A 15,667-nucleotide genomic window follows, 5' to 3' on the forward strand; every position below is an offset into this window, starting at 1 on the left:
GGTGCGGCAGGGTGCTAGGCGAAGAGGAAAGCTACATGGGCGCGGCTGAGGGAGTTAGGGCAAAGATAAGGGTTAGGGTTGCATGAAAACCCTAACATAACATATATATATCAATCAACAAAATTGCACTTTAGTCCCTCAGCAATGGGTATTTCCATCACAGCCCTTCACAGCGCGCGGAATATGCGCGTATGCACCTCGACGTTCAAAATCACGCAAAACGGTGCATAAAATATAGGTAGTTTTGCGATTTTTCCGTTTTGCCACATTTCACCCCTTAGCGAACAACGAGCGATATCAGGAGATCCGTCCGTCGAATTTGTGAACGGACTGGCTCCACACGTTCAGCACGACCGAGCCACTGAATTCACAATTTTGTTTCACCCGAGATAGTCGTCGTTTTGCAACGAAACCCATCTGCTCTCCAACTTTTCAAAACCACACTTAAATATGTGTAAAACCCATAAACTCCCTTTTTCTCAAAAATCGTGCATCAGATCTGAAATTCGTCAGCGCCATTGGTTCCAGGATAGCCGAAACATTGAAAACGATCTATTAGATCGCTATGAACGGAGTCTGATACGCGCCGGAAGCCAACTCTACACCGTGGCCTCTCCGAAAAAGCGGGTTACTATTCACTTTAAGTCATTACTAAAGTTCATGTAACTTCTCTATCCTAACTCGTTTTCTCCTGAAACTTGACGAGTGTTTATGTAATTAAATTACACACAAAAACATCGTCAACACGGAGTTTAGCTACATTGCAAAATCTCAGTCCTTACAACTTTTTGATAATTTTCAATGCACGTTCTTAACTTGCTGATCTGCAGACTAATTGTAGGTTTCAATGCTAATCTTTACTGGAGAATGGAATGATAGTCGCAAAAATATGGAGCATTATCCTCTAGCTGATCCTCCCAACTCTCAATCAACCATAAGATTATATATGAAAATTTTCAAGCTTCATGAGGGTATACAGGTATATAATAAAAAAATTCTATCTCTTTGTTACGAATAAACTGTATAACAAATTGCTTCAAAGGTGGAGAAAATTTAATCGGTTGATACTTAAAAGGTATTAGATGGAATTGTTTAAGTGCAATATTCTCTGTTTATGCATGTCTCATACTCATAATCGGTTGATGCTTCCTAATCAAAGATAGTACCATGTGATGCATTTAAATTATGCACTTGATTGATGTCACACTCATTCTAATATATTCAACTTTGTTTGTTCCCTGCGCAACTTAATATATTTGGATCTTTGGGCAATGGAAGAAGTTAATTATGCTTGCAAAGAGTCAGAACCGACTTGTTAAAACACATTATAAATCGAAAATGGCCAGAATGAAGGATACTACTGGACCTTACTCTCAAATTTGTTGGATGAAAAAGACCTTCTAATGATGCAGAAGGGATTACTATAGATGCTACCGAGTTAGACATTAGTTTGTTTGTTGACAATGATATGAAATGATGCTACTACTAAGAGATAGGCTCAAGGTTGGTCTCTTTGTAATATATATAGAACTTACAAAATTAGCTCTAGCTACGTGATTTATTGTTTCAATCTCTTTATGAAATAGTATTTTCATAATTTAGCTTAGTGTTTTAATAAGATAATTTTTAATTTGAAGTATATTACTTGTTGATACTTAACATATCTATTATGGTCGGAATAATATATTGTATTTTTATTTCTTCAAGGTGATGGTGAGAGCTTTGACATTACGTACTACGGTGGGGTCAAGCGCCTCTTCGTCATGGGCAACGACAACACCGAGTCGTGTTGGGCCATCTTCAATTGGGTCTGATTTACCTTCATCCCCTCCTGATACTGCAGGTAAGATAATCACATTTTGTGAGGTGTATTATTTTATTTTGTTTGTTAGCTATCGAAAAACAGCTTGTGAGGGTATCTAATTTATTTTGATCACCGGCCAGATGGGCTATCTAATCATATGGTATTGAAATGATACAGAAAATGGTTAAGATGTATATGTAGTCCCTGTGACTTTATTTTTATATATAATATATATTAATAAATAAATATATATTTTTATATTTAATTTATTTAATATATTTATATTTTATATACATAAGCTCGACAAAAGCTCGGCTTGTGCTCGCTCAACTGGGGTCGAGCACAAGCCGAGTAAATAATTTGCTCGACTTTTTAGATCGAGCACAAGCCGAGCAAATGATTTGCTCGCTCGGCTAGAGTTCGAGTAAAACTCGGCTTGTGCTAGGGTGGCAATCGCAGCCTTCGCTGTTCGCGGAGCCAGCCTCGTGTTCGCTCAAAATGAGCTTGAGATCGGCTCGCTCGTTTAGTAAACGAGCCGAACACGAGCTAGATTTTTCAGCTCGTTTAATAAATGAGCCGAACACGAGCGGGGTCAACTCGCTCGTGTTCGGCTCGAAACAGCTCGAATACATATATTTTATATTTATAATAATTTTTAATTAATTATTTTTATATATAAATAAATAAGTTATATATAATATATAATTTTTATTATTAAATTTTAGCAAAATAAAATATAAATGCAAGTTAATTATAAAAAGACTCATTTATATGTAAAGTTTCAACTATTAGATCAAAGTCTAATAGATAAGATTTTATAAATTTAGTTTTTATAATATATTTAATCTAATCTTTTTTAATTTATTGTTCATTGGGCCAGCTCGTGAGCCAGCTCGTGTTCGGCTCATTAATAAATGAGCGAACACAAGCTGAATTTTTTGGCTCGATACTTTAACAAGCGAAGCTCGCTGTTCGGCCTCGTTTGATGATTTTGTCCTCAATTGATAAAGGGTTGCCAAAATATAAGATATATATGGTAGTTAGAATGTATTCTTTCATTACTAATTCACAATCACATAAATTTAATGTCGCCAAGAGGAACATGTTAATGTGCCTGCATTTTTAGTTGCTGCTACTAGATTCTGCACTAATCAGTGTTAGTTCAGATTTAAGAAAACAGATTATTGAAGTATTTGTTGTGTCGAAAGAGACAATTCTGTCGTCATAATTTTCTGCAATGTTTTTCCTGTCTTAAAACTGGTATATTGAGGTAGGAGTGGAAACGAGCCGAGCTCGAGCGAGCTTACGTCAGCTCAAATTCGGCTTGAAATTAATTTCGAGCCTAAATCTAGGCTCAAGCTCGGCTTGAAATTAATTCGAGCCGAGCTCGAGCGAGCCTAATTTCGAATCGAGCGAGCTCGAGCTCTAAACGAGCCGATTGAAATTCTCGACATTATATAATCAATAGTTTAATTTTGATAGAACATTACCTACAATTTGATGCAACATGTCCAATAGTTCAAAATACAAATAATTGCAAGAAATATAATATTATAATATTAAAAAAAATAATTTGAGTTGGATATCTAACCTTGTAATGAATGTCAATTTCCTTTTGTATTTTTCTTGCAGCCTTGCATATCTTCTCTTTCGCCTCCAATCTCCATATTGCTCTTTTTCATCTATGCAGTTAAAAGATGAATAAATTATATAAGCAAATAGTGAATTAAACTATCCAATCATATAAAACTAAAATCAAAATTTTATATAAAGAATAATTCTTTTACCTTAATCCTGCATATTTTCTCAAGCAAACAACCAATAGCATTCAATTTTACTGTAATGTAACAAAATCATATCAAACAAGAAATTTTCAATATTGAAAAGTTAGCTAAGCATATTTAGATAAGTGAAGTTAGCTAAGCATATTTAGCTAAATATAGTATCATAAAAGTAACAACATCAAATAGTTAAATACACCAACATAAAAAAATAAAAATTCAACATTAATCCAAGTGACCAAGTGCATATCAGCATATATGTCTTAAGAGCCATCATGGTGGCATAACAAAGCATAGAAAACAACATTAAGTCTTCAACTCAAAATCACTCCATCCTGTACCAAAAAAACATAATAAAAGTTAGTTTATATAAAAAATAATTTAAAAAATAATAAACTATGTAATATGTGCATTCTTAAAATTATTCACCTTACAAAAAAGATAGTAAGCTAAGGATCCACAACTTCGGGAATTGGAATGATGAGACTCTCCTCATTTAGATAATCAGACTGTAAAGTTAGCCATTATAGTTAATTGTCTAAAGCATAAGTAATGAATAGTAGATTATGAAATTCAAAATTAAAAGTATTTAATAACTTACATTGGGAATGTTTAATTGTAGTTTTGAAGCATCATGAATCCAATTTCCTCCACATACTAGAGCCTCTACAGTACTAGTAGATAATGAACTTCGGTAATCCGTAAGAACTTTTCCGCCTGCACTAAATGCAGATGCTGATGTCACCATAGTAATTGGTACAGAAAGAATATCTTTTGTCATTTGTGAAAGAATAGGAAACTTGTGAGAGTTCACTTTCCACCAATTAAGAACATCAAATGTTTTGTCTGTAGATGCATCACATCTCACATTTTGCTCTTTCAAGTAAATCTCCAATTCCGATTTTTCAACTTCCATTGAGTCAACTGTCTCCAACAATAAATCAAATTCAGCTCTTCCTTTTGTCTTAACTTTTGTCTTTATAGATAAATCTTGGCCAATTTCATCATTTGATAAATTTGATCCTCCAACCTCTTGTGTAGATACTTCTGTGGCTTGTTCAAGCACATAAACTTCATATATATCAAATAATACTCTTTGAACTTTTAAAATATGATCAACAAATTCAATCTGAGAGTAAATTTTAGGAAAGCAAAACTTAATAAGCTTCATTTTGTAACGAGGATCCATAACAGCTGCAATAGACATCAACATATTGCACTCACCCCAATATTTGTCAAACTTCTTTCGCATCTCAACAGCCATGTTTTTCAAAAATTCGTCCTCACATTCAGATTTTTGATTTAGCTGTTCCTTTATTTTTCATACCTCCAGAAGAAAAAGATTTGCTGTAGGATAAAGTGAACCGGAGAAAATATTTGTCACTTCATAAAAAATTTCAAGAAAGTCAAACACTTTTTGAGCTTTCATCCAGTCACTTTGAGATGGCAGCCATTTATAATTTGCATCTCTAGTTGCATATTGTTGGAAAACGGTTTTATATGTAAAGGCATGATCTAACATGATGTATGTTGAATTCCATCGAGTTGCAACATCTAATGCCAATCCTTTTCTTGTAGAGACATTAAGTTGTCGAGCAATTTCACCAAATTTGTGAAGACGTGAGGGACTTTTTTTCAAGTAAACAACACTATTCCTAATGTTTACAATAACTTCTCCAATTGCATTGAGCCCATCTTGAACAACTAAATTTAAGATATGAGCACAACATCTTACTTGAAAGATAATTCCCTTAAAAAAAAGTCTTCCTCTAGCAACAAAGTTATCCATTAAAAATCGAACTGCCACATCGTTAGAGGAGGCATTATCCAAGGTTATAGTGGATATCTTGTTCTCAATGCCCCAATTAAGTAGGCATTCAACAATACCATCAGCAATGACGACCCCTGTATGTGGAGGCTCCAACTCACAAAAATTTATGACACGTTTTTGTAATTTCCATTCAGAATCTATAAATGAGCAGTCAAGCACATATAACCAATTGTTTGGTTGGATGTCCACGTATCCGATGTTAAACTTATCCTACCAACACCTTTAAGCATCTTCTTTAGCTTATCTTTTTCATTTTCATACACTTCCATGCAATCATTCTTTATAGTCTTTCTAGAAATCTTTTCATAATTAGGATTCAAAACTTTCAGTAACATATTAAACCATGAATGCTCAGCTATACTAAACGGATACTCATGCACCATAATCATTTTTGCAATTATTTCTTTTATCACTTTGTGGTCATATTCTCCTTTTGAAACCTTAGAAAGGTACTTTTCTCCAATAGTATCAATAGCTGTTGTGCTAGTGGAAGCAAAAGATATAATACTTTGCTTTTTACCTAGCTTTGTCTGTAGGCAATCAAGTAAATGGCTTTTAAATTGAGAAGTGGTACCGTACTTAGGTATGTGAAAAGTTGCCGGACAGTTGCAGCATTTATATTTCTCAATAGATTTTCCTTTCTCTTTTACTTGAATTTTTTTATAGCTCTTCCATACATCTGATGTTTTTTTTCTCCCGCTTTTCTTTGATAGGCTATCGGTGGCGATCACCTTATCCTTCATCAATTGGTTATTATCTCCATCATCTCCGCACTCCTTATCGACATCGATCGGTGAGTCATCAATAATAACGTTATCAATGGCAGGAGAAGATATAGAATTTTGAGAAGAAGGAATCCGTGAAGAAGACATCTAAATATAAAAATAAATTATCATCATCATCATCATCTTTTTGGAAAAAAAAAAATCATGCATGCTATGGTAACACAAATAGCACAAAATACTTATTTTTGTGTTGCAACAATATAAACAAAATACCTCTAACCTCAGAGTCTCAGACAACTCATTTTACAAAAATAAAAATATTAAAATAATAATAAGATTATGATTTTTTTTTAAGAACATGATATGGGAACAATAATAACATCATCATCATCATCATCATCATCATCATCATCATCATCAACAATAAAAATAACAACACCCCCAACAATAGTCAATGAACCCGATCAAAAAACCCAGCAAACAACAACAACAACAATCATCATCATCATCATCATCAACAACAACAAAGTGGATTTAATTAGATGTGGGGAACCAAATTCTGATTAAATCGAATAAAACGAGGGGAGGAGAAGGAGATTACGTACCTAACTAGGCAAAGGAGGTGGAATTGGAGATCTAAGAGGTTTATGAGATGGAATGCATCGTCGTCACTAAACCAAAAAAGCTTAGTGGTGACTGGTGAGTGGTCGATTTGATAGGTCGATGAGTTCGCCGGATGAGGTTGGGGTGACGGTGGTGAACGAGTTCGACGACAACGACCGACGAGGTGCCGAGTGGCGGGCTGGCGGGTGGCGGCTGCGTGGTCGTGGTGTAAGTAGTTGGGGACTCAGGGTGACTGGGTGAGGGTCTGAGGGAGAACGAGAGAGAGAGAGGGGAAAAAATTAGTGATTGACTTAGGGTGAGGATCGGACGGAGAACGAGAGAGAGAGAAAGAGGAGAAAAAATTAGGGATTTAGGAATTTGAATGTTATCATGTTAGGGTTATGTGAAAGTCTGAAAAAGAGAGTGTGTATGTAATGGCCCAAAAATAATGGCCCAACAACAATGGCCCAAATTAAATTAAACACATATTACTCAGCCTATATCGCTATATATAATTAAAATACATTATATTTATAAATATTTTTAATATATATATATATATATATATATATTCGAGCTTTTCGAGCTTTTCGAGCGAGCCGACCAATGCTCAAGCTCGGCTTGAAATGAATTTGGAGCTTTTTTTTTTTTGTTCAAGCTCGGCTCATTTAATTTCGAGTCGAGTTCGAGCGAGCTGAATATCGAGTCGAATATGAGTCGAACGCGAGCCGGCTCGCTCGTTTGCCAGCCCTATATTGAGGTGCAATAAAATGGAAATATGCCTCGTTGGCTAGGTTAGAATGCTAAGATTCAGTAAAAGCTGAGCATATGTATTGACTACTTTGAGTATGCTATAATTTCCTTGAATAACACACTAGACGCTATGGAGCCATTTACAAATGCAATCTAATATGAACTATAGTTGCACACTTTGGACAATAATCAGCAAGTTAGGTTCATCTCGCTTCTTTTTGAAAATATTAGTGGTTAAGTTAATTAACCTTATTTTTGTAAAGTAAGGCATCATATTTTAAGCAGCGGATTTCTTTTAAGAACAATGCCATAGACTCAAAGAGGCAGTTAATATGCATCGGTGCATTATTTTTTTTTCTTCCTCCTAATGAGTATTAGGAGATAGAATAGTATATATCACAGTTTTGACAATTGTCTATTTTGTTAATAATCCATTGAATCAGGAATTCAAGTGGACAAATTATTTGTGTATCCAACTATGCAAAAAATACTCCAACTCTTGTTGTAGATTGTTTAGTTTATATAATTTTTTTTTCTCCCTTTTATTTGTTACAGGAAATGAATTACTGTTGAAATAGGAGCTGAAGCATTTTTTTGTCGTTTTTAGGTATTTTTTTATTTTTAAACTTTAGAGAGTCAGGAATGATGTTGAACTGTATATCGAATATTGTTACTCTATTGCCTTTAAATTGATGTTGCTATTATTTTGTTTTTAAGCTGTTGTGGATCAGAAGTCAATTAGCCTTTTAAATTATTGTTAAAAGAATAATTTTGTTTACTTAAATATTTTGTTCGTTATTTTGTATATGTTTTGTTTATAAAATATAAACTGTGTATTTTTATATTTTATTTTATTACCTTTTTATTACTAGTGGCCATTTTACTCGCATAGTTGGTGGCGACAAAAAGTTACTTCTTTATCTTCAACTAAGGTGGCGACTTTAGTGATTGCCACTTAAGGTATACATTTGGTGGCGAAAATGTATTGCCACCTTATTTTCATGAAAGGTGGCGACTAATAAGGGCCACTAAAAAGTCATATTTGATGGTAAAAAAAATACCGCCACGTTATCTTTAATAAGGTGGCGACTAATAGTTGCCACTAAAAAATCATATTTGGTGGCGATAAAATATTGCGATGCTATCTTTAATAAGGTGGCGACAAATAATCGCCACTAAATGTCATATTTTGTGGCGATAAAATGTCGCCACACTATTTTTTATAAGGTGGTGCAACTTTTTATACATATGGTGGCGACATTACTCGCCACCAATATATAATATTCTTGTAGTGCGACCACATTCCATCTTGTTGGCACGCTTTCAAGGTGGCACAAGATGAACCCAACAAGCTTCAGATCCAGCAAAGAAAACTCGGCGAAAATCGGCACAAAAAAAAAATAATGGCGAGAAAGTAGGAAAAGGCGAGGTGGGGTTTAGGTATGCTCGGGTTCTTCACGAACTCACGCAACCTCCTCCAATATATATATCCGAGGTGAGAATCTTACTTCAACACGTCAAATCCGTGTAGAACAAGATAGGCCTAAGATTATAGGCATAAGGATAAGGATTAGGATTAGGATAAAGATAAAATCAAAAAAATAAAAAAATAAAAAAAATAAATCGGGTGTATGGACCGCTCGCGCGCCACCCGCCCGGCCTGTGCGTGCGTGCGTTTAAACGAGAGCATAACTCTTATTTTCTCCTAAACAACTAACTTGAAAAGGAATATATATAAATACCATCAACACCCTTTTAGTTTCCAATGTGGGACTAAACTTCACATATGAAAACTTTAGTTGGTCTCCTGAGCAAAGCCCATTAATAATTATTGGGCTCCCAAGAGGCCTAATAAGTTTTAAATCACAAAAAATTTAATAATATCAAATACATCGATCTGCCAAAATATACTCTAAACCATAGCTTACATGATAAACTACCCTTCTTGTTCTTTTTTTTTAAAAAAAAAAATTTGTTAAGTATAAGTGTATCAAAAGGCACATATGCCAAAATATGTTCTTAGCAAGTCGTAGTTTGCATTAAGCGAAAGTAATAGTTTAGACCTTCACCTTTCTTATCTTTTTTTTTAAAAAAGTTTGTTAAGTATAACTATATCAAAAGGCACTTTAAAAAATATCAAAACTGATAGTCCAAACGTCCCCACCATTCAAACCCACCAAAGTTGGCAGAAGCAAAATGCATATTATAATTTAGAGCAAGTAGACCATCGTGTCACTCGCCAAAATTAGTGAGACAACAAGAGTGTAGGCACAGGGAGAGAAAAGTTGTTCAGTGTATAGGGAGCAGTAGAAGACAACCTAGAAGATCATCAAAAGTATAAACATTAGCTCCTTTGCATTTATAAAAAAATGTATAAATATATATATATATATATTTCAAATAATTGCTAAAACCTTAAGCAAACCTTGGAAATTGACGCCAATAATTCAGCATATAGGGAGCATTAGCGGAGGACCTAGAAAAACACCAAAAGAAGCAAACCTTGAAAATGGAGTCTAGCAGGTAGAGCTCCCTCTGTATAGATGAAGGCATATTTATAAGCAAGTACCGAAGGGGAATAGAGAGGGGGGAGTAGGGTAGGATGAGAGAGGGAGGAGGAGGGAGAATGACGGTGAAGCAGACAGAGGGGAAGGGTACTCATCGTAGGGAAGAAACAGCGCCTACGGGTTTCGATTGTGACTCGGCCCACCCAGCCTCATGCCATTTCGAACATGACTCGGCCCAACATGGCCTCCCGCCACAGGGCAGGATGCTGGCCCATTTAAGCCAACAATCCCCCCTCCAGTACTTGCACACATTTGCAGCATTCGAGAATCGAACCCGTGACCTCTGGCTCTGATACCACTTGTCGGATCGTTGGTGCTAACCATTAATCCCAAAAGCTCAAGTTGTTAGAAATACTCAATCAATTCACTTAAAGCATACAGAAACAGCGCCCACGGGTTTCGATTGTGAATCGGCCTACCCAGCCTCACACCATTTCAAACATGACTCGGCCCACCCAGCCTCACGCCATTTCGAACATGACTCGGCCCAACATGGCCTCCCACCACAGGGCAGGATGCTGGCCCATTTTAAGCCAACAATTGCGATGATTACGATCCATACCTATGGGCATCAGGCGACCAACCCCTGACGACAACGAGGATGATAGCGAGGAAAGAAGGAAGGGGATGAAGCGCCAGAAGGAATAGGATGCCTATCGCAAATAAAGGGAGGAGAGGAGTACGCCGCCTCGCTGCCATACTTTGGCACCCCCCTGACAACCCCCTGGAACATATGTATGGGGAAGGAGGAAGGCCATGGTAGAGTGCGACAACCCTTTGCGCCTTGCGGGATTTGCGGGAATTATGCGTACGACAAAGGATATGCCTCGGTACTTGCTAGATCTGAGCCGATATAGAGGAGGAAGAAATTGGGGGTGAGAGAGAAGGATCGCGGTGAGAGAAAATGAAAGGATTGAGGGTGGGAAAGAGAACAGATCAGGAGAGGTGGGATTGGCGACGCGTAAGCGCTCTTAGCAATAGATAAAGGGAACGGATAGCGGGTGAGAGAGAGGAAACATATCAGGAGAAACGGGGACATGTAACACCTCCTAAAACTCAAGCTTTTATATATCTATTGATTGATAAAATTAATAATTTTTTATGCAAAAAGATATTATAATTTTGATAGAATAATTTAAAATATTTATTTTTTTATTTATTTTTAAATTTCAGATATTAAGCCCCGTTTGGATACCCTTAAAAACATAGTATAGTTAAACTATGCTACACCGATAGAAAATTTATCCTATAAAGCATTTGGTAAAAAAAAAAATACTGAAGCATTTGGGAGAAAAAAAAGTACTGTAATTTTGAGAGTATAGTTTAACTATACTCCAAAGAATGGAGTAAAATTATAATCCACTCTAACTAAAGGAAAAGAATTCCACCATTCTTGGGCAAAGATGCATCAAGTTCTAACTTTTAAATTTCAACATGAAATTTTAAATTTCAACATAAATTTCAAATTTTAAATTTTAAATTTTAAACTTTACAATTTAATTTATATTCAAATTTTTAATTTCAAATTAAAATTTGAATTTTAAATTTGAAATATCAAAAATTAAATTTTATAATTTCATAATTTAAATGTCAAATTTTAAATTTTAATTATATAATTTTCAATTTTTAATTTCTAAACTTTTTATTGGCAAATTTAATTTTATTTAAAATTAAAATTTAAAATATAAAATTTAAATTTCAATATCAAATTTATAAACTTCAAAAATTTTAAATTTTACTAATTTTAAATTTAAATTTCATATTTTAATTTTTCAAATTTCAACTTTAAATATCAAAATTTTAAAATTTAAATTTAGATTTTTATATTTTTAATTTTAATTTTTAAAATTTAAAATTTAAAATTTAAAATTTCGGCATATGTCACATGTGCAATTTTAAAATTCTAAATTCATTGAAATTTAAATTTAAATTTAAACTTTGTTTTAAAATTATAAAGAAATGTTCGTAAATGGACAATGTGCATTTAAATAAAGTTCGTTTAATTTTTTTAGATTTACATAATCTTCTATTTTATTTGATAAAAATCAAGATTTATATTATCATACATATGATGTAAAAGCTGAGTTTTACGGCGCCTTCGCCGGTTCGCGGCGCGCTTCGGGATTTTTTTTTTTTTTTTTACCCTGGCCTTCTCTCTCTTTCTCTCTTTCCGGCTCACCTCTCTCTTGCGGCTTCGGTGGGCCCCCCCGCCCCACCCGGCTCTCTCTCCACCTCTCTCCCCTCTCGCCTCTTCCCCACAGCCCTCTCTCTCTTCTCTCTCTCTCTCTCTCTCATGTTGCAGGCCCCTCCGCCGCCGCCCATCTCTCCTTCTCTCTTCCTCTCTCTCTCTCTTCTCTCTGCGCGCACCACCGGGGCACGGGCCGTGCTGGCGAGGGGCACAGCGGGCCCCCCTCTCTTCTCTCTGCCTGTCGGGTGTTTGCGGGTCTCTCTCTTCTCGCTCTTCCACCTCTCTTCCTTTCCCTGCTCTCTCTCTCTCTCTCCCTCTCTCTTCCCCGCTCTCTCTCTCTCTCCGATTCCTTGCCCCCCGTCTCCCAACCCCGTCCACCCTGACCCTCCCTGTTTCTTCTCTCTCCCCCTCTCTCCCTTTCCCCACCCCCCCTCTGCGCTCTCTCTCTCTTCCCACCGCTTTCTCTCGCTCCCCCCCCTTCCCCTCGGCTCTCTCTCTCTCCCCCCCTCTCCCCTCCCGCTCTCTCTCTAAATCTACCCCCCTCTCTCCTCTCCCCACCCCCCCGGGCACCTCTCTCTCTCCGCGCGCGCGCGTTAGCGCGGGGCTGGCACACGGCCGGCGGCCGCTGGGAGCCGGAGGCTGGGGCGGGAAGCATTGAGCTGGAGCCGGGGCGGGGGGGCTAGGCGGAAAAACCGCCCCCACACTCCGCTTCGGAGTCTAGCCGTGGTTTCACGGGGGTCCAACGGGGCGTACTTCGGCCCGGTGGACCACATGCAGAGAGGTCACACGGTGACCGGTGGACCTCCCTCCTCTCTCTCTCTCTCTCTCTCTCTCTATATATATATATATATATATATAAGTATAACTTCTATATTTATTTATAATTATTAATATATATATATATAATATCCTCACAATAAAACATAAATAAATATATAATATATAATATATATATATATATATATAATCAATTTCATATATATATTTAATTAACATATAATTCTCCTCTCTCTCTATATTTTATTCTATTATTATTTATAAAATATAATAATTTATTATTATATTTTTATAATTCTCTCTCTCTTCCTATATAGATATATACTAACATATATATTTCATAATTTCTATATATATATTATACTAAGTTTATTTTATATATATATAATTTATTATAATACATATATATATATATATAATGGAGAGAGAGAGATAGAGAGAGGAGGAGAGATGAGAATTATAAAAATTTATTTATATAAATTTTATAATTCTATATATACTACTATAATTTTATTTAATATATATACTAAATTTATTTATAAACATTATAATTTATTAATTCTTCTCTCCTCCGTCTCTCTCTCTCTCTATATATATATATATACTTTGCTTTTATATAGATAATAATATATTATTATATAATAATTTATTACATAATTTGCTATTTATTTTTATATAAAATATAAAATATATAAATAAATATGAAATAATTTAGACTATTGTTATTAGATATAAATGTAATTTTAGATGTGAAGGTGATATAAGGTTTACACTTATATGTAGATGTACAGATAGTATTTTTCACATACAGAAAGTTGTACCATTATATACGCATTTATAATTCTTCTTTTTCCTATTTAATTTAGGAGAGAAGATGAATCTGTACATGTGCATCAACATTATTCTTTGGATGTACCAAATGACTAATTCTTTTGTTTGTAGGAATGTGTTGCGAACTTTTGTAGTATATTAATCATTTGCCACCTGAGCCATTTTTTAATTCTAACTTATGATAACCAATTAATCTGCTTAACTTAGGTGTAGGCTAATATCCGCAAATAAATATGCAATTTTTTCTTTGTTTGTTTAATTATTTGCTCATTTTATGCTGGGAATTGCAAACCTTGTTAGTAACGTAATACAGAATATATATACTTTGATTTAGATATATTTTAATATATTTTAGTTGTTTTATATGCAGGCCGTATTCGCGATTCTCCTGTCATGCTTGCCAAACGTCAAACTTTTATGAATGCAAGTGGTGAGTCTGTAAGTAGATATCTTTGACTCATCCAAATAATGTACAACTATCTGAAGCAATTCTTATTATTATCTTACTCCAATTTTATGATGCAAATTAGGGCTTCTTTATGTAGGTTGGTTCGCTGGTTCCATATTACAAGAAACCACTGAATCAGGTACTTCCGGTATATATATCATATTGTTGTTATGCAACTATTGATATTTAGTTCTTACTATTAGTTTTTTACGGATTTTTTGTTTTGTTACGTTGCAGATATATGATGATTTGGATTTACCTTTTGCAAAATTGCGCCTACTATAAAATGTCAAAACTTAAAATTTTAATTTTTACATTTAAAAGTAAAATTCCAATATTTAAAGTTTAGTATTTGTTTTTTTTAAATTCAATTTGTAGTTTAATATTTAAAATATTGAATGTTTAAATTTAAAATGAAACTTACAATTTAAAATTGTATATTTTTCCTTAATTACAAAAACTAAATTTTAAATTTTTTATGTTTTAAATTTTAAATTTTAGTTTCTAAATTGTAGATTTTAAATTTTATACTAAAATTATAAGTTTTAAAATTTTGAAAATTATATATATTTGTTTGTTTAATTATTTGCTTTTTCTATGTGTCTCAAATAAAAAAATATAGTTTCTGCCATAAGCAACATTTTGTATGAATTTGCATTATGAATTGTAGATTCTAAGTTATGAATTCTGAATATTAATTCTAAAATTCTCGAAATTGTTTTGTGGGAGAGCTCCTAATGTGAATAGGTTTTTTTCCCGCATCATACACAAACATCTTTCCAGCAAGTTCAGAACTATAGTAGCGGTGTAGCTTATCAATGACCATCCTACCTAACTCCTTACCCTCTACAACTCAGTTATCCTCAGGTTTGGCCGAAACTCGAAAATAAGAAATAAACTGGCTAGGACAGTTTGAACAAAGTATAGTTATTTTCTCTATATTCTTCATGGAATTTTGAATTCCCTAGCTGAATTCCTGCTTGCTGACTTATTCGATACATGTAACGTTTAAAATTTAGAATTCGGATCTGAACTCAATCAGGATATTTGATGCGTATAAAATGATAGAATTCATAATTCGAAATTACATCAACGATATTTCCGAATTCAGAATTATGAAAGGTTAGAATTACATAAAAACATTTAGAATTCAGCAAAATTTCATACAAAATCTAATATTAAAAATTCAAAAACTGAAATTTAAAATGTAAAATTGTAAACTTTTAAAATTTAGTTTTAGTAATTAAGATAAAATATAAGATTTTTAAATTTTAAATTTCAAATTTCAAGTTTCAATATTTTAAATATATATTAAATTATAGATTGAATTTAAAAAATTCAAATATTTAATTCCAAATA

General features: G+C 34.2%; 2 long non-coding RNA genes across 3 annotated transcripts; one reads left to right on the plus strand and one right to left on the minus strand.

Moving 5' to 3' along the window:
• On the minus strand, positions 3,396-4,187 carry LOC109727772. The gene is made up of 3 exons (XR_002220827.1): positions 4,015-4,187; positions 3,592-3,920; positions 3,396-3,486 (listed from the first exon to the last, which is right to left on the minus strand). It is a non-coding gene; the product is annotated as an uncharacterized LOC109727772 (long non-coding RNA).
• LOC109727882 lies at positions 14,054-14,584 on the plus strand. Of its 2 annotated transcripts, none has more exons than XR_002220869.1 (3): positions 14,054-14,298; positions 14,406-14,447; positions 14,546-14,584. It is a non-coding gene; the product is annotated as an uncharacterized LOC109727882 (long non-coding RNA). The 2 variants fall into 2 exon arrangements; XR_002220868.1 differs by having other exon boundaries at positions 14,054-14,290.

Source organism: Ananas comosus, linkage group 23 (assembly GCF_001540865.1).
Source record: "Ananas comosus cultivar F153 linkage group 23, ASM154086v1, whole genome shotgun sequence".
Taxonomy (NCBI): Eukaryota; Viridiplantae; Streptophyta; class Magnoliopsida; order Poales; family Bromeliaceae; genus Ananas; species Ananas comosus.